Raw genomic sequence first — 19,321 nt, forward strand, 5'->3', positions numbered from 1 at the left:
CTTTATTTCATTGATGATTTTAATTACTATACCGAAACAGCAATAAAAACTGAACTAATATACATATTATATAGAAGTGAAATAATATATATAATATATATGACTAACATATGTTAGTTCAGTTACACACACACACACACACACACACACACACACACACACACACACACACCCCAATTGGTGCCAATGTGGTGCACAATGCAATTTTTGCAAGAAACTCAGGGCATGTTTTGTTTAGATTATCTATAAACCTTAATGTCTTCCAACCATGGAATCTGCTCCATTAGGCACACAAGATGCCTAATTCTCCAAGGATACTTGTGTTACATGAAACCAAGTTTTTAGAGCAGCAAAACTAGATGCTCTAATGCAGTTAGTTTCTAAAGACTTAATAAACATCTTATCTTGCAACTTGCAATTACCACTGAAATAAATATATGTCATTAGAAATGTCTTATTATGATTAACTATGGTTTTGCCAATAAAAAAAAATCTTACTTTAGATTTGCCAATTAACTGCTCTTCAGGGTTATTGTTTGAATTGAATCATTGCTCAACGGTGGTGTGTTTCAAATGCCTGAGAATTTTGCTGCATCACTATTGAAATTACAGTCTTTATGTTCATAGGACAGTCTCAGCGACTATATGAACACTACCAAGTTTTGCAATGATTCCTGCAGTTTTATAGACTACATCATCCCATCATCATGTGTTTGCTTATTCTTACATAAGGAAGTAACAGTGTTATATTGCTCAAAATTCTAAGAAACTTTTGCCTACATTTAGGTTTCAGAAATATTATCCTACACTTCTTAAAATTTGTTGAAGTTCTGGCTTTTACAATTAGGTTTATAATCTATCTTGAAGATTTTGTGTATGGTGTGATGTAGAATCAAGGTTCTTTTTTTCTTCTATATGAATATTCACTTGTTTTAGCACCATTTGTTGAAAAGATTTTCTTTCTCCCATTGGTTTGCTTTGGTGCATTTATCAAAAATCAAATGGACTCAGCACAGTGACTCATATCCATAATCCCAACACTTTGAGCAACCAAGATGGGAGGATTGCTTGAGCCCAGGAGCAACATAGTGAGACCTTGTCTCTACAAAAACCACAAAAATTAAAAAAAATTAGCTGGGCATAGTGATGTGCACCTGTAGTCCCTGCTACTCAGGAGACTGAGGCAAAGGGGTTGCCTGAGCCTAGAAGGTAAAGCCTGCAGTGAACTGTGAGCCGTGATCGTGCCACTGCACTCCGATCTGGGCAACAGAGTGAGACCTCGACTCAAAAAAAGAAAAAAAAAAATCAAATGACCATAAATGTGGGGCTCTCTATTCTGTTTCACTGCCTATTTATCTGTCCAAATGCCAATACCTTACTCTCTTTATTACTGCAGCTTTGTAATAAGCCAAAAAAATCAAATAGCAAAGTCCTACAAATTTGTTCTTCCTTTTCAAGATCTTACTAGATATTCTAGGTTTTTTGCCTTCTTATACAAATGTTAGACTCCAAATCTAGTCATATAATCTTAAAGGCTGATGTTCAGGGTAGTCATGTGTCCAAGTAGAGTTCCATGCATCCTAGCAGTTTTATGTGTTCATGTTCCTGTGTAGGCTGAGACACTAACATCTTGAGATCACACAGCCCATCATGGGAACCCATTTTTCTTCTCATTTGTACAGCTACTTCCAAATCCTGTGTTATGTTGCCCTTACCAGTGAGCCATTTGTTCTTAGCTAGTACCTCTGCACTCTTAGGACTGAATTAATTAACCAGGTACTATTACATGATAAACACAGCCAGCCACAACAAAATAGCTCATTACTTTGACTAAAACCAAGTAAATTCAATTATCAAAATTTTAGCTGATGTATAAAAACGACTGTGGCTTGTGTTTCAAATAAATGCTATTAAGCAAGTTCAAACAATTTGTCATTTCTAAAACATTCAGGAGTGTCAGTTCAACTACTCTCCAAACTAAACCTTCAAAACAAGATTTTGCTTAGATAGCTGAATTGAGTTTTAGATAAAGGTTTCTATAATAAACAGCTTACCATGATTTAAATATTCTTTCTGCAGGATATCATAGAGTGGTATTTTGCAAAGCCAAGTATTTTACCCATCCTGTGGTAATTAATAACAATGGGTGGCAAGGCTTCTCTTTTTAAATTCTAGTCAATTCCACCTTTCCCAAAGATTTTTTATTTTTATCTTGACAAAATGGTTTTTTTTTTCAAAAAGAATAACTAGAGGAAGGAAAAAATAAGTCTTTCTTATAAAATTAAATCTTCTTTAGCAGAGACTGTCATGTTCTTAACATATTCATGGAAGTATCCCCTCTAGTTATATTGCAAAAGGCATGCAAATAATAATTGCAGCTAAGTGCACTACATTGACAGTCAATATTGTATTTTCCAAGCTTATACTCATTATTCTTTATAGTAGTCATGCATTATGTGAAAGATCAAAAGATTTACATATCATATGGAGTGCTTTAGGGAATAACTTGCTGAGTACTGTAAATGCACGATGTTCCACAGCCTTTTAAATACGGATTTCACTTCTCTCTTCTTTGTGATAAAGAAATAACAAGATAGAGCTAGATGTTTATTCTTAATATAATAAAAATGTTCATTTAAAAATATAAGATAAGATAAAAGTTTGATATTTTTATCTGGGATTCTAAACACAATTTTGTGATCCAAAATAACAAATTGTCACTTTCCTTCAATATGTGTGTTGTAAAAAAAAAAAAAAAAATCCATTATGATGCACCACTAACAGTTTTTCAAGCCATTCATGACATGAACATGCCATGACTTTCACTGAAACTACTAAATGATAGAACTGATTCATTTGACCAAAGACTCGGATAATGTAGCCTTTCTGGAAATGGAAAAGAGGACTCCATGGGTCTTTATTCCACAAAGCTTTAATATAAAATATGTTGAAAGAAGCTATAGCTATGTAAGAGAGAAAGTTCTTAAGAGAAAAGAAATCTGGTTTACTGACTCAGAATTTCCCTTACCTGAGATGGAGTGAGTAGGAGGTTTAAAAATTCACCATTCTAGGACTCTTCACACACTGACATTTCTTCTACTCATAAGAACATTACCAAAAATGACATTTACAGTCATTTATTTACATAAGCAAAACCAGCTGAAAGACACTGCTCCTGAAATAATTGCTTTGAAGAAAAAACATGAAAATTTCCTAAAATCTTCTGTACAAACACATCAGGGAGACACATTCTCCAATATCCTTAAAAATGTTAGTGATTTAATACCTTAAAAACACCTGTTTCCAGGGGTTTGTAATAATTTACACCAATATGTTGTACCAACACAACTTATTCATATGAATAATTTCACTATCCTGCTTATTTTTACAGTCACTTTACACCTGGTACTCTACATAACATGGGAATGCAGCCACGGAGAAAGCAGAAGCAACTGAAGTAGGAGAAAGAAGGAAAGACCCAATGATGTGTTACCGTAGGAGTCCGGACACCATATTACAGTAGAGTCCTACACAGGTATCCTATATTTTATGCTTTCTAATCCAGCCAAATATTCAAATACGTCTGCTCTGTAAGAAAACATGCTAGGTGAAAGCTGAACATTGAGTGGCAAATCCAAAGACTATATTTCAGCAATTGATAGAATAATGTCACTCGTATTTAACCACTTTGCCCAAGTGCGGTCAAAAACTATTCTGTCATATTGCATTTCAGTCACAATGCTTTGCCACCACAGATCAGATTCTGACAGAAGGGTGTAGGTAAGAGATGAGAACTCATCAGAAAACCTTTTTTCCTGAGAAGCTCTTGTCTTTCTACTGTGGGGGGGCGGGGGGGGAAACACTGTGAAAAAACCAGAGAGTGTATTTATTGGGAGTATTTCACTTTACTCCAGAACAAACTGAATAAAAACTCTTTTTTAATGAAGCATAACAGTGTAGTGTATTCTGCTTAAATATTTGCTCAGATAATGTTTTCTTACTCTGGAGCTATAAATCTGGCAACAGAGACAGATTAATAATAGCAATGAGCCCTGTGGTTGTTTGAAGAGAGACGCCGTGTATCCAGATGTAGCAATCAAATAAGCTCTGATAACTTATAGTACAGACCCTATACAGATTGCTAGGGGGCTGCTGTTAAAGGCTATGACAAAATTGGCTCTTCTACTTCTAGGATTGTCATTGTAGCAAAGGCTACATAAATTACAAAGTCGAAATATACATGCAATGTGCCATCTGATTCCATTGCAACTTCAGAAATATGTCAAAATACTTGAAGAATAACTACAGCTTTTAAACCCATATCTGCATTTACCATTATGATTAAAATGTGCTTAGAAAATAATCCTGAACTAAAGAAGCCAGAAGAATAAAATAGTGATGCTTAGAGAGAGGATAAAATATATATACAACTAAAGAAATAGTGTTGGGGGGCTTTGTTTTTTATTTGTTTATTTTGTTTGTGTCTTAGTTCATTTTTATTGCTATAACAGAATACCGGAGACTGTATAATTTATAATGGACAGAAATTTATCAGCTCACAATTCTGGAAACTGAAAAGTCCAAGAACAAGGAGTCAGAATCCAGTGAGGGCTTGCTGTGTCACCCCACGGCAGAAGCCAGAAGGGAAAGAGCGAGAAGGAGAGAGAGGCAAACTCCCCATTTTATAATGGCATCAACCCCACCCATGAGGCCCAAACCTTCGTAACCTAATTACCTTTTCAGGGTCCCACTTCTTAATACTCTTACAACAGCAATTAAATTTTAATATGAACTTTGGAGAGGGCAAACACTCAAATAATAGCAGTTTGTTTCCTTGCTTGTTTTACTGAAAGGGAGGAGGAGAGGAAGAAAACATCAAAAGAAAAAAAATACTGTTTTTCCCCTGTCAGATTATCAGAACCATTTACACCCAGTGTTGGTGGCATGTAATATAATAAGTCCCGGCATAGCTGCTGGTGACCTTGAAAACAGATACAATCTTTGTAGAGAGCGATCTGGCAAGACATATCAAATGCCTTTTAAAAAAATTAAAGTGGACTTGGAAATTCCTCCTCTCCAAATTTACACTAAAAAAAAACAGAAAAAAAAACTGAATGTGTATATAAAAATGTTTATTTGGCTTTGTTCCCAGTAGCTGAAAATTAGAAACAACCTGCATATTCAAAATATGAGATAAGCTATCAATGTGAATATGACATTTTCACAGTATCAGGTGAAAGCATCTTACAGAACAATATTTTTATGTGCTTGTTTCCTAAAAGATGTGCATTATACATGTCCAGGCACAAAAAAAGAATGGGGATTGTCTCGGGTGAAAGGTTTGTAAATAAGCTTTTGCTTTCTTTCTTATTCCTTTTACTGACACTTTTATTATGAGCCCAAGTTCATTTTATAATGAAAACAAAGCTATAAAATTATTTCCATTTGAACAACAAAGAAAAGCAATACTGGTCAGATGCAGTGGCTCAAGCCTGTAATCCCAGCACTTTGGGAGACCGAGGCAAGAGTATTACCTGAGCTCAGGAGTTCGAGACCAGCCTGGACAACTTGGTGAGACCTCGTCTCCATGATAAATCAAAAAATAAGCCGGGTGTGGTAGCATGCCCCTGTAATTCCAGTTACTTGAAAGGCTGAGGTGGAAGGATCACCTGAGTGCAGCAGGTCGAGGCTGTTGTGGCCATGAGTGTGCCACTGCACTCCAGCCTGGGCAACAGTGTGAGATTCTGACTCAAAAAAAAAAAAAAAAAGAAAGAAAGAAAGAAAGAAAAGAAAAGCAATACATTCTATTTCAAAACAAAACCTTTTGGGGTGCTTAGCACCTAATTCTATTTTTACTGTGTCAGTTCATACATAAGTGACATATTTTTTAAAAAAGAAAATCCAGAAATTTGTTCAAAGGTAGCTAAGATGATCAGGGTTCAGTTACAGAGAACAGAATCTACTCTGATTCACTGAGATAGAAATGGTTTTATTACACTGTACAGAATGGCCTATAGAATGGGGTGGCTAAAGAAGCAAATTCTAGACTGAATTCCTAGAAACAGCCCCAATGCAGCAGAGCTCTTAATGTATCTTAACTCAATTCTGTACTAATGTCTTTGGCAGACACATCTGCTTGGTGAAACCAAATTACATTTGGGTTTCTAGTTTCAAGGCAGTCTAGGAATTACAGTTTTCAGATTTTTAGTTTCGGCAGCACAGGAAAGCACACACAAAGGAAGTTGAAGATTGAGTGGCCTGATTTAAAGTATATGTTTCAGCAACTGAGTAGAAGAATGGTACTCTCTCCCAGACTTTAAACTTTATTATAAGGCTACAGTAATCAAAACAGCCAGGTATTTGCACAAGAACAGACATATAGACCAAAGGAACAGAATAGAGATTCCGGAAGCAGAACTTCAATTTCTCAACCAACTCATCTTTGACAGTGCCTCCAACAACAACCACTGGGTAGAGTAGAACTTATTCAGTAAGTGGTGCTGGGAAAACTGGCTGACCGAATGCAGAAGAATGAAACAGGACCCCTACTTATCACCATACACAAAAACCAACTCTAAATGAATCAAAGACCTAAACGTAAAACTTAAAACTATAAGAACCTTAGAAAATGCAGGAGACGCCCTTACAGAAATTGGAACAGGCAACCAATTCCTGATCAAAACTCCAAAAGCTCATGCCATAAGAGATAAGATAGACAAGTGGGACCTCATCAAACTGAAAACTTCTGGAAATGCAAACTAGTGCAACCTCTTTGGAAGACAGTGTGGCGATTTCTAAAAGAACTAGAAATTGACCTTCCGTATGTCCCAGTCATTCCCCTATTGGGAATCTACCCAGAAGAACTCAAATCATTCTACAAAAAGGATACCTGCACACATATGTTTGTTGCAGCTTTATTCACAATAGCAAAAACATGGAACCAACCATGTTGCCCATCGAAGCTGGACTGGATAAAAAAAAAAATGTGATACATATACACAATGGAATATTATGCAGCCTTAAAGAAGGACAAACATATGGACTTCGCAGCAACTTGGATGGATTTAGAGTCAATCATACTCAGTGATCTATCACAGAAACAAAGAACAGAGTACCGTATGTTTTCACTCATTAGTGGACCTTGAACAATTATTATAATACTGTAAGAAAGGGATTGGCAGTAGTGGGAAACTGTCGGGGGCGGGGGGTGGGATTGGCAGTTGAGGAAAACTGCTAAGGGAGGGAGGGGTATGCCTCATCAACAAGGGTACCTGCATAATCAACATTTGTATGCCTGACCCTGAATTGTACCCCACATCTTTATAATAAAAAAATAAATCAATAAAAATAAAATTTAATTTAATTTTTAAAAACTGGACTGGATTTTTTTTTCAAGTGCATTCCATCAGGTACATATACATGATGGAATACTGCACAGCCATAAAAAAGGACAAAATTATGAACTTTGCTGCAACTTGGTTGGAACTAGTCTATCATGCTCAGTGATCTATTACAGAAACAACTGAGTACTGCATGTTCTCACTCATAAGTGGATCCTGAATACCTATTATAATACTAAAAGAAAGAGATTGGCAATAGCAGGACACTGCCAGGAGTTGGGGGACACACAACATCAACAAGTGTACCTAATCCTAACCCAGGTGAAGTGAAGTCTAATGGGAGGCCCAAACTTCACCTGTACATGGACCACTTTTATATCCAATCCTGACTTGTACCCCATATCTTTCTTTTTTTAAAGAAGAATTTATTAAGAGGACAGAAAAGCTCCCACGGTGGGAGGGGACCTGAGGGGGTTGCCCTCCACGTGTTTAAAATAAAAAAGAGCCATTCATGCCTATAATCCCAGCACTTTGGGAGGCTGAGGTGAGAGGACTGCCTGAGCCCACAGGTTTGAGACCAGCCTGGGCAACTCGGCGATACCTCATCTCTACAATAAATCAAAAAATTAGCCAGGTGTGGTGGCGTATACCTGGAGTTCCAGCTACTTGGAAGGCTGAGGTGGAAGGATCACCTGAGCCCAGCAGGTCGAGGCTGCAGTGGCCATGAGCATGCCACTGCACTCCAGCCTGGGCGACAGAGTGAGACTCCAACTCAAAATAAATAAATAAAATTAAATAAAAAAGAAATAATAAAAAAAGAAGAATATTACTCAATGTGTTGGTACTCTCCTACTGTTATCTTGCTGACTTATTACCATAAATCCTCTCTGCAGAGTTTCTATTCACATACAAAGGCTGATGAGCACGCTCCCGGCCACCGCAGCCTCGAACTGCCAGGCTCCAGCGAAACTTCCGCCTCAGCCTTCCAAGTAGCTGGAACCACAGGCGCGCGCTACCACACCTGGTAGTTTTTGATTTATTGTAGAGACAAGGTCTCGCCAAGTTGCCCGGGTGGATCTTGAAACAGTGGGCTCAGGCAATCCACTCACCTCTGCCTCCCAAAGTGCTGGGATTACAGGCTGAGCCACCGAGCCTGGCCAAATAATGATATTTCCAAATCAAGCAGCAGTAGATGGTTCATTCATGGATTTTTTTCACTTGCAGGGGTATTTGTAGACCATGGCACACATAATCTTTATATATTTTTATACATGTCTTTTAACAGATGGGCGTATGTATGTGTTCTTAATCTTTCACTGGCAATAATGATGACTTTGTCCTTTGCACTTTCTTGTTTGAAAAATATTACTCAGCCTTGAAGGGTCAACCCAAATATGATCTCCTCTAGAAAGACTTTCCAAATATTTTCTCAGAATTTTTTTTATTTTCACACTCATTCTTTATACTATTACTACTGAAGACTTAATATAGTGTATTTTAGTGAGTATGATACTGTTTTCTGCTACTCTCTGTCCCCTCACATTGAAAGCAAATTGAGACCAAGTCTTGATCATATGACCACCCCAGGGAACTGAGGTTGTAGGTATTGCAGTGAGTACATTGAGAATGGAGGAAAAGTGACCCTCTAGACAAAAATTAGGGTGTTTTTGTCAGAAGAAAGAAGAGAAAAACCAATTAATGACTATTGCACAGTAAAGAAAAATCCTAAATAGATCTCAAAGACATTATACTTAGTGGGGGGGAAAAAAGTCAGTCTCAAAGTTTACATACTGCATGATTCCATTTATATAAATTATTGAAATTCATTCTTAAAATGACAAAATTATAAAGAGGAGAACAAACTAGGGATGGAGATAGAAAAGGAAGGTGGGTATGACTATAAAGGGGTAGCACAAAAGAGAGCTTTGTTCATAATTAAGTTCTATATTTTGTGGTGTTTACAAAAATCTTCATAGGCAGATCAAAGTTTCTCCTCCTCAAAAAAAAAAGAAAGAAAGAAAATGTGATCTAAGAAAATAATATCCTTGGCTAGGTGTGGTGACTCATACCTTTAAACCCAGCACTTTGGGTGACCAAGGCAGGAGGATCATTGGAGGCTAGAAATCAAGTCCAGTCTGGGCAACATAGCAAGACCCCCATCTCTACCAAAAACAAAACAAAACAAACAAACAAAAAGAAAATCATATCCAGAGAGCCAATGTTGTTCTTGTATGAGATCTACAAGTAGATATTCTCAAACTAGAAAAAAGAAACTCAGAAATGCAGCATCCATATGCCCTTGTTGTAGAAAACAACTTGACAATTAAAACCATCCCATTATGAGATTAATCAACATTTATGACTTAGATGGAAATAGCCTGTAAAAGATCTGGCAGTGAGCATAATATTTATTCACATTTATTAAATGAGTTAACATGCTCCATTTCAAAGATTATAAATATAAGCGTTGTATAAATACTAACGTAAAAATTAGCAGATGAAGAAAGAAGGGATTTGAGCACATGTAAGACTATTAATTTCCTCTTATTTCACAGAAAAACCTTGAACTGATAATATCTAATATTAAAATATATATATATATAACTCCAAAGTTAGTCATAATTTTTCTTAAATTTAGAGCTATCATTTAGAAAATATTAAATCTTACAGTAAAAAAAAATTTAGTTAAGTTTCAACTCCTAAAGTCTGTTTTTTCTCTTCCATTAAATTAAAGGAAAATTGCATGTAGTTTGCTTGTTTTATTAAAAATAAGTTCTTGATTATAATCCCAATTTTATAAAAACATTTCTCTTATTCGCTCTCTGTCTCTCTCTCTCTCTCTCTCTCTCTCTCTTTTTCTCTCTGTATATTGTGTGCATACATGAAAAGATACCTAAAAATGTTTCCCTAATGTAATCTTCACAATATCATTTCTGGTTGATTGAATTTAAGGTGATTCTTAAATACACAACATTATTCTTCAGTGTCTGGTTCTTTTTATATTTACATAAAAATGAATGTAACCCATATTTATAGCAAATATGCCAGTAGGTCAACAGTTGTTATTTCTAGGTGATGGATTTATAATTTTCTTCTTTGTACTTTAATATTTTTTAGTTTTCAAAAATAAAATAAGTACTATTAAAAAAAAAGATGAGAGGCAAGCTGAGTAGCAAAGGAAGACTTTTTTTTTTTAAAGGTTACAGACTTTTATTAGATCCTCTTTTATTATTAAGAATTATTAACCTCCTAGATTTTTGAGAATTAAAATTTAACCTGCCATTACTTGGCCTGGGTAGTGGCATCACTCAGGTATGGTATGGATGTCAAAAGACCAAAGGTCTAGTCCTGGTCCTCCCACTACAGGGCTTTGTGATCTTAAGACTATTATTTCATTTCTTTGTAACTCAATTTCCCCATAACTCAAAAAAGGAAATAATTGGTCTTGACCTTCCCTGAAGATTAATGTGTGAAGCTTGAACATGCACTAAGAAAGATTGTGGAACAATACGACCCAGTAATGTTGAGTAAGGTAACAGAAGAGAGACAGCAAGCACAGAATATAGAAGGGCCTCTGTAGAAATGGTGAAACTAAACACAGACTGAATTGAAAAAAAAGACACAAAGGTAAGCTTCCCAATGACAACACTATGTCCCAGGAAAAAAGATCCAGTAATAACCGGAACATTTAGCAAGGGTGTCAAGACAATTCCATGGGGAAATAATCTTTGCAATAACCAGAAATGGGACAGCTTGGTATTCACAAGAAAAGAATAAAGCTGAACTCCTTCTTCATACCATACACACACACACAAAAAAAAAAACCTCAAAACAAATCAAAGATCATTACGAGAACTAAAACTATAAACATTTGTAGAAGAAAACATAGATGATAAATGACCTTGGATGAGGCAGCAAAAGAAAAAGATAAATAGCTTGGTCTTGGAAAGTGAAGACAATTAACAGAATGGGAGAAAATTTTATAGATCATTTATCTGATAAAGGACCTGCATCTAGAATATACAAAGAACTCATACAACTCAATAATAACAAGACAACTCATCCCTGGTGCTCTAGAGGTTAAGAAAACAGAAAACTTAAAAAAATAAATAAAAGACAACCCAATTAAAAATGAGTAAAGGATCAGAATGGACATTTCTCCAAAAATATACATATGACCAATGGCCAATAAGCACATGAAAAGGTGATTGCTATCATTAGCCATCAGGGATATGCAAATCAAAACCATAAGACACGACTTCATACCCACTAGGATTCTATAATGAAAAGACAGATGAGCTAGGCACAGAGGGTCATGCTTGTAATCCCAGCACTTTGGGAGGTGAGGTGAGAGGATTGCCTGAGCCCAGGAGTTCAAGACCAGTCTGACAATATGGCAAGACCTCATCTCTAAAATAAATCAGAAAATTAGCTGGGCATGGTGGCATGTGCCTATAGTCCCAGCTACTTGGAAGGCTGAGGCAGAAGGATCGCCTGAGCCCAGAAAGTCAAGGCTGCAGTAGCCGTGATCATGCCACTCCAGCCTGGGTGACAGAGTGAGACCCTGACAGCAAAGGAAGACTTTCAACACCTAAAATTTAGTACTGAAATTAAGACTAAGGCACGTTGACTCAGTAGGACAAGAAGATCGAGAAGCTCTAGGATTCATTTTTAGGATTTTTCTCTGCATGGCTCTAAATCATTTAACATTTTTCATTTTTTAGTAGTCAAACCTGCATGCTGGCTGATTGACTGCATGACCACCATCTAAATAAACTGGATTCAACAATGTTATGCCGGAGAGTTTTTCAACCCTCTTGATGTGAAGGAGTATCTGTGAGTCCTTTGGTTCACACAGTATAGTTTGATGCCCTGGGAATGGCCTGGGCAGATCTCCCATCCAAATGGAAGTCTCTCCAGGATTGAGAGAGGAGCAAGAAGGTGTGGAGCAAGCTGAAAATATCATGGAGATCTTAGTAGAGAGCTGTGATTAAAGAGTAAGATTCAGAACAAGAAAATCTACCTTAGACACCACTTAAGAGGAGAAGGTATCAAAGCTCCTTGGTGTAAAATACTCTGGTTTTCAAGAAAGTTCCATGGCTTGAAACCCAAGCATCATATTACCACGAGCTTCCTGTTAAATACTGTTGGTACTCAAGCACAACCCTCTGTAAGATTGACTTCTTGTAAGTACGAGAGTAAATCCATACCTGTGGATTCCACATCTACAGATTCAACCATCAGCAGATCAAAAATATTTGGAAAAAAAAGTAAAAAGTAACAACAGTACAATTAAAATACAAGTTTTAAAAGATGTAAATGAGTTTACTTAATTTAAAAGAATACAGCATAACAACTATTTACATAGCACTACATTGTATTAGGTATAAGTCAGCTAGAGATGATTTAAAGTATAAGGGACAATTGCATAAGTTTATATGCAAATACTACATCATTTTATATCAGGGACTTGGACGTGCACAAATTTTTGTACCCATGGGGGTCTTGGAACCAACCCCCCCCCACACACACCCCAGATTCTGAGGTATGACTGTACTTCCAAAGATCCTACCTTAACGTTTGCAGATTTGTATGGGTTCTCTCACCTGAATGAAGGTTGACAGAATCAGAGGCATACTTTCCATGACCATATCCAGAGGAGAAACAGCTGGATTGGAAAGCAGAGCCATCCTATCTGAGAATCAAATTACAACTTAAAGGAGCATCTGCTAGTCAGAACAGCTGACAATTGCTGAGTACTTAATATGGACCTGGAACTGCACTAAGTATTTGACATTCATTATTTTACTTAATCCTCATTATCTCTATTGTCTTCATTTTATAGATGTGGAAATTGAGAATTGGGAAGTTCAGAAACTTGCCCAAGGTTACATGGTCACAGCTGGAAAGCAAGTCCTCCAAACCCAGATCTGATTGTCTAGTACATTGTGTGCCCTTGTTGACACCTGCTGCTGCTAGGGAGGCCGGGAGGACTGGTGGTAGCCCTGGACCTAACAAGCTTCAGTAAAGGAAGGCAGATTTATTTCTCTTGGTTCTAAACCCCAGGACAACTTCTTCTATATTACAGCCAAATGTAACAAGACCAAAGTGAGACATAAATTGCAAATAACAATAATGATGCCTATTATAAAACCCACATCTAGCCACTTTAAACCCTCTAGATTTACCAGAATACAATTAAAAGAATAATTAAAGTACTTTATAAAAATACATAAAGATACAGGAAGCCAACCAACTCTTCCTGTGAGACAAGACTATTTTACACTTCTAAAGTCATGAGTATTTGGAATCTATTTAGAAATACTGCTTCTTCATAATGAATATGATGGCTTCTGTTCATGACCAGCAGACAATGAAAAATGCAAATGCCTTAATGTACATTCTGTGATTTTTGTAGCAACAAATTTACCTTCCTATTGAATATTGCTTATTCAGACTAGTAAATCAGTTTGTTTTCCCTGAGCATAAACCAGTGGAGTAAGCTGGGAAGTGTTCTAACATTGGGAGCAGTATGAGTGTACTAAGCAGCGACAGACATATACTTCCTGCATAGATGATCTGGTGCAGAAGACTGGACTTGATACTCTTTGCGGACATGGAAGAAGTCTCTGGCTCATGGAATTTATGTTTTAGTTAAAGGATAAAATATGCACATACAAGACACCTTGCATCTTTGAGGAAACATATTAGCAAAATTTTTAAAAAGATAAGATGTGGAATATAATTAAATACAAAAGCTTTAAAGATATGCAAAGAATAGAATGATTAGAATGAAAATATAACAGTGAGTAAAGATTTTTGAACCAGCTTTATAGGAAACCTTCCTTGGATGAAAAGTCCATGGAAGATAATTCTCAATACCTAGCCTAAGTTAAATAAAGGTTGCTGTTTGATTTTTTTTTTTTTTTTTCATGTTACATATGCCAAGAGACATACGTGGTCTGCTACCGGCAGTGTTATGAAGTGAACTCTGATTTTCTTTTAACAAGCAGAAAATATATTTGATAATTCTTTGTTTCTCTTTGTTAAATAAATATTTCAATACTAGATACTGCAGACTAACAATGCCACATAACATTCTTTCATTCCATATACATTTGAATTCACTTGAGCCAAGGAGCATGGACATTAAAAATCTTCATTTAATATACATTTTAGGATATATGACTGATAATTCTATTATATTACACCAAGGTAGCAAGTTGGATGACTCAAGGCCAGTGATGGAAATGTCATTAGATAGTGACACTCAAGTAAAATTGAAACATACAATATAAAATAGGTTCTTTTAACGACAGAAGAGACTGAACATATCATGGTGTCTTTCAACATAGAGTGGTTTTCTCTTCACCTTTGTACACAGAAGTTCAGAAATTAACTACTGTAACAACCACCTGCTTTTTTGCTGTAAGCTTGTCTCTCAACCCGGTCGTCACAAGTTCTCTTATATTTTCTATTATAAATGTCTTCAAATCCCAAACACTGTAATCCTGGCATGATTCATAATGACCAGATAGCTGTAAAAGAAATCCCACAGGATACATTTCTGTCTCCTGAATTTCCACTCAGGTCTTTTTTTTTTTTTTTAATATCTGAGTGAGATAGAGAAGTAAGTCAAACTCATTACTATAGTTCAGCTTCAGCATAAAGATCTCATGTTAGGAGAGTACTCATCTGATTTCACAGGCCATTAACAGAAAGAGTCATAAGTGAGCAGTGAAGGGTCAGTCCCATAAGCTGAACTCCACACCCTTTAAAGCACACACATATGAGCACAAAAACCTACGCCCACACACTGACACCCTCTCTCACTCCAGCTCTGCGTTTGCCTTTTCAACATATTGGATATTTGTGTACTACTTCCTTTGAACAAAGTGTTCTGTCACTTTAAAAGCATATTTTTAAAAAACATTGCCCTGAAAGATGGGGAATATGCCTTAGAAGAAATTCTAACTCAAAACTACCACATTTTAAGTCAATAAATGCTTAGCAGAAAAAGTACAGTATATCAAAAGTGAGAAATATAGATTAGAAATTAGTTTAGCAAATAAAATGCAAGGCAAGCAAAATTAAAGGGTGCTATTTAATGGGTCATATACCTTAACGACTTATGTCCAAGAAACAAGGAACACTATCAAGAGATTCCACTTACAACTTACTCAATTTGTCTAAATCACAATTCTTTGCATAAATTAAAAATTATGTGATAAAACTGTCATCTCACAAAATGTATTTGTGCCTTTCAAAAGCCTACTCTTGTACATATGTAAACCTGCCACAACAAGCTCAGTCTAGGTGTCTAAGAATTATCGTCTTTAAACGTATACATCATATTTCCTTTTTCAGGGTCACTCTGATTGGATGCTGCCACAGTACCAGTTCCTCTTAAGGGAAGTTCCTTGTTGATGGCAGATACACATATCAACATGAAAATACTGAAACCAGCTGAGTATGGTAGCTCACACTTGTAATCCTAGAACTCTGGGAGGTGAAGGAGAGAATCACTTGAGGCCAGCCTGGGCAACATGGTGAGAATTTCATCTCTACAAAAGAGGGGGAAAAAAAGGAATCAGTGGTGCTGGTGCATGTCTGTAGTGCTAGACCAACCTGGGCACGATAATGAGACCCCATCCCTGATTATGAAAGAAGAAAAAGTGGTGAAAAGGGAATGCTTGAACACTGTTGGTAGGAGTGTAAATTAATACAACCTCTATGGATATTGGTATGACAATTCCTCAAGGAACTAAAAGTAGATCTACCATTTGATCCAGCACTACTAGGTATCTACCCACTACTAAATATCTACCCAAAGGAACAGAGGTTTTTATATAAAAAGACACCTGCACCCACATGTTCATTGCAGCATAATTCACAGTTGCAAAGATGTGGAATCAATCTAAATGCCCATCAGCTGATCAGTAGACAATGAAAATGTGCTACGTATACACTACAAAATACTATCCAGCCATCAAAAAAAATGAAATAATGTCTTTTGCAGCATGTTGAATGGAATTGGAGAACATCATCCTAAGTGAACTAACTCAGGAACAAAAAAACCACATGTTCTCACTTATAAGTGGGAGCTAAACTAAGGGTCTGCAAAGGCACAGAGAATGGTATAAAGAACACTGGAGACTCAGAAGCGGGAGGAGAAAGGTGTGGAAGGACAAAATATCACTGATTGGGTACAATGTGCATAGGTGGGCGTGGTGGGTGCACTTAAAGCCCAGACTTCTTCACTACTATCAATGTAATCATGTAACCAAAAACTATTTGTACTCCCTAAATCTACTGAAATAAAAACCAAACACTTTCTTAAAAGAAATAAAAGTCCGGGCACGGCAGCTCATGCCTGTAATCCCAGCACTTTGGGAGGCTAAGGTGAGAGGACTGCCTGAGCTCATGCGTCCAAGACCAGCCTGGGTAACTTGGTGAGACCGCATCTTTACAATAAATCAAGAAAAATTAGCCAGGCGTGGTGGCGCATGCCTGTAGTTTCAATTACTTGGAAGGCTGAGGCAGAAGGGTCACCTGAGTTCAGCAGGTCAAGGCTGCGGTGGCTGTGAGCGTGCCACTGCACTCTAGCCTGTGTGACAGAGTGAGACTCTGACTCAAAAAAAAAGAAGAAAAAAAGGCACAGAAGCCTTTTATTCTAAGTGTTGTACAGAAGTCAGATTCAGCAGAACCGCACTTTTTTTTTTTTTTAAGCAGGACTTAGGACAGAAAAGCTCACACAGTGGGAGGGGACCCAAGGGGGTTGCCCAGATTCAACAGAGCTTTTACACAAAATTCTTTTTATTTTTTACCCAAAATGTATATGATATCCAACACAAAATAATGAACAAAGCATTATAGTTTGAAGTGCTCTGTCATTAGCCATTAGTTCATTGGGTCCTCTCATCATTCCCACAGGATGGATACTATTATACAAAAGACTAAGATAAGGAGAAGCAAGAGGTTAATTTGACAGAAATTCTGATTTTCTATTACCAAATTCCCGAAAGGGAACAAGCTTTCCTCTGATTTAAAGTTCCACATTCTTTGATTCAAGGGCAATATCAGAATTTTAGTATCTTAACTCTATAGGCAAAAGTTCCTTCTCACTCAATGTTTTTCTTTGACTTGCTGTCTATGGGGGAGAGAAAGAGGGAGTTATTATGAGCATTTCAAGTGCATTCTTGAGTGCATAAAAATGTTCACTACAGCAAAAGACTGGATAAACCCTAGAAGCCCATCCAGCCAGGCACGGTGGCTCACGCCTATAATCCCAGCACTTTGGGAGTCAGAGGCAAGAGAATTGCCTGAGCCCAGGGTTTGAGAGCAGCCTGGGCAACATGGCGAGACCTCATTTCTATAATAAATCAAAAAATTAGCTGGGCTTGGTGGCACACACCTGTAGTTCCAGCTATGGAAGGCTGAGGTGGAAGGATTGCCTGAGCCCAACAGGTCAAGGCTGCGGTGGCCGTGAGCATGCCACTGCACTCCAACCTGGGCAACATAGTGAGATTCCGACTCAAAAAAAAAAAAGCCCATCCACAGGGCATATTTTATTGGCAGTATATTCATACACTACTATGCAACTAACTGAGAAGAGTGGGTTAGTTTCATATGTATAGACATGGGCTAACCTCCATGACATACTCAGGGACAAAAGCAAAGTGTAGAATAAGGTGTATAGCATACTATCATTTGTGTGAAAAAAAGAAAAATATATACCTCTATATATATATCCACATAGACTCACTCTGAAAGAATGAACAAGAAGCATCTATCAGTAGTTGACTCTGGGAAGTGGAGCCAGGTGATTGGAGATGGGAGACCAAGATTTTACTGTGTGTCTTTTTGTATTATTTAGATTTTTTTCTGTTACCATGTAAATGTGTCACATGCTGAAAAGAATTCTTAAAGTAAATTAATAAAATAAATTTATTTCTAAACTCTAAACTGAATACTAGAATTTTAATTGCTAAGTTCTTTTTGTTTTCAAAAAATAGTTGTGTGTGATGTTACACACCACTGGCCATTACTACAGATTAGTAACTTGATTAGTTGAATTTGACTGACCAGTGACTAATTAGAAAATATGAGTCAATGTAGTCAAAATATCCATTATGGGTATAAATTGAGATGAGATTTTTTTTCTTCCTCAGTGGCATAACTCAGCTCAGATTAATTGTTGTTCACTGGCAATGAAATAAGAGTGCTTTGAAGGACTTAATTGTCATAATTTTGATTATGTTTGGAGCCCCAAGCCCTGGCATTAAATTTGAAAAGCATTTTGATGCATTCAGCTTGCAGTTACTCTTGTATATACGTACTCACATGACTTCATTTATACCAGATAATGGGAAAAACTTTTTTTTTTTAGCTGGAGTCTCACTCTGTCGCCCAGGCTGGAACCGGTGGCACGCTCACGGCCACCACAGCCTCAACCCATTGGGCTCAGGCGATCCTTCCACCTCAGCTTTCCAAGTAGCTGGAACTTACAGGCACGCGCCACCATGCCCAGCTAATTTTTTTATTTATTGTAGAGATGAGGTCTCACCAAATTGCCTGGGCTGGTCTTGAACCCATGAACTCAGGCAATCCTCTCACCTTGGTCTTCCAAAGTGCTAGGATTACAGGCGTGAGCCACCACGCCTGGCTGGCTGGGCTTTTAGGGTTTATCCAGTCTTTTTCTGCAGTGAATTTGAAAAAAATACTCTAGTGAATATCTGTTTATATGTGTCTCTATATGTATGTGTGCACATATTTTTTATTATATATTATTAGTGCATACCAATATATGAGAAATTTCTTAAAATAAATTTTTAACTCAAAGCATGTTGTTTAACTGGGAATTTCTGACATTGCTTAATTATTTTACCTTAAAACTACTCAAAAAGATTTATAATCATTCAAAGAGAAAGAAATTAAGTATGAACTACCTTCCTTCGCAAAGACAACACTGAAATGAAATG

This window comes from Carlito syrichta, unplaced genomic scaffold, assembly GCF_000164805.1.
Source record: "Carlito syrichta isolate Samal-C Ts95f unplaced genomic scaffold, Tarsius_syrichta-2.0.1 Scaffold308823, whole genome shotgun sequence".
In the NCBI taxonomy this organism is placed as follows: domain Eukaryota; kingdom Metazoa; phylum Chordata; class Mammalia; order Primates; family Tarsiidae; genus Carlito; species Carlito syrichta.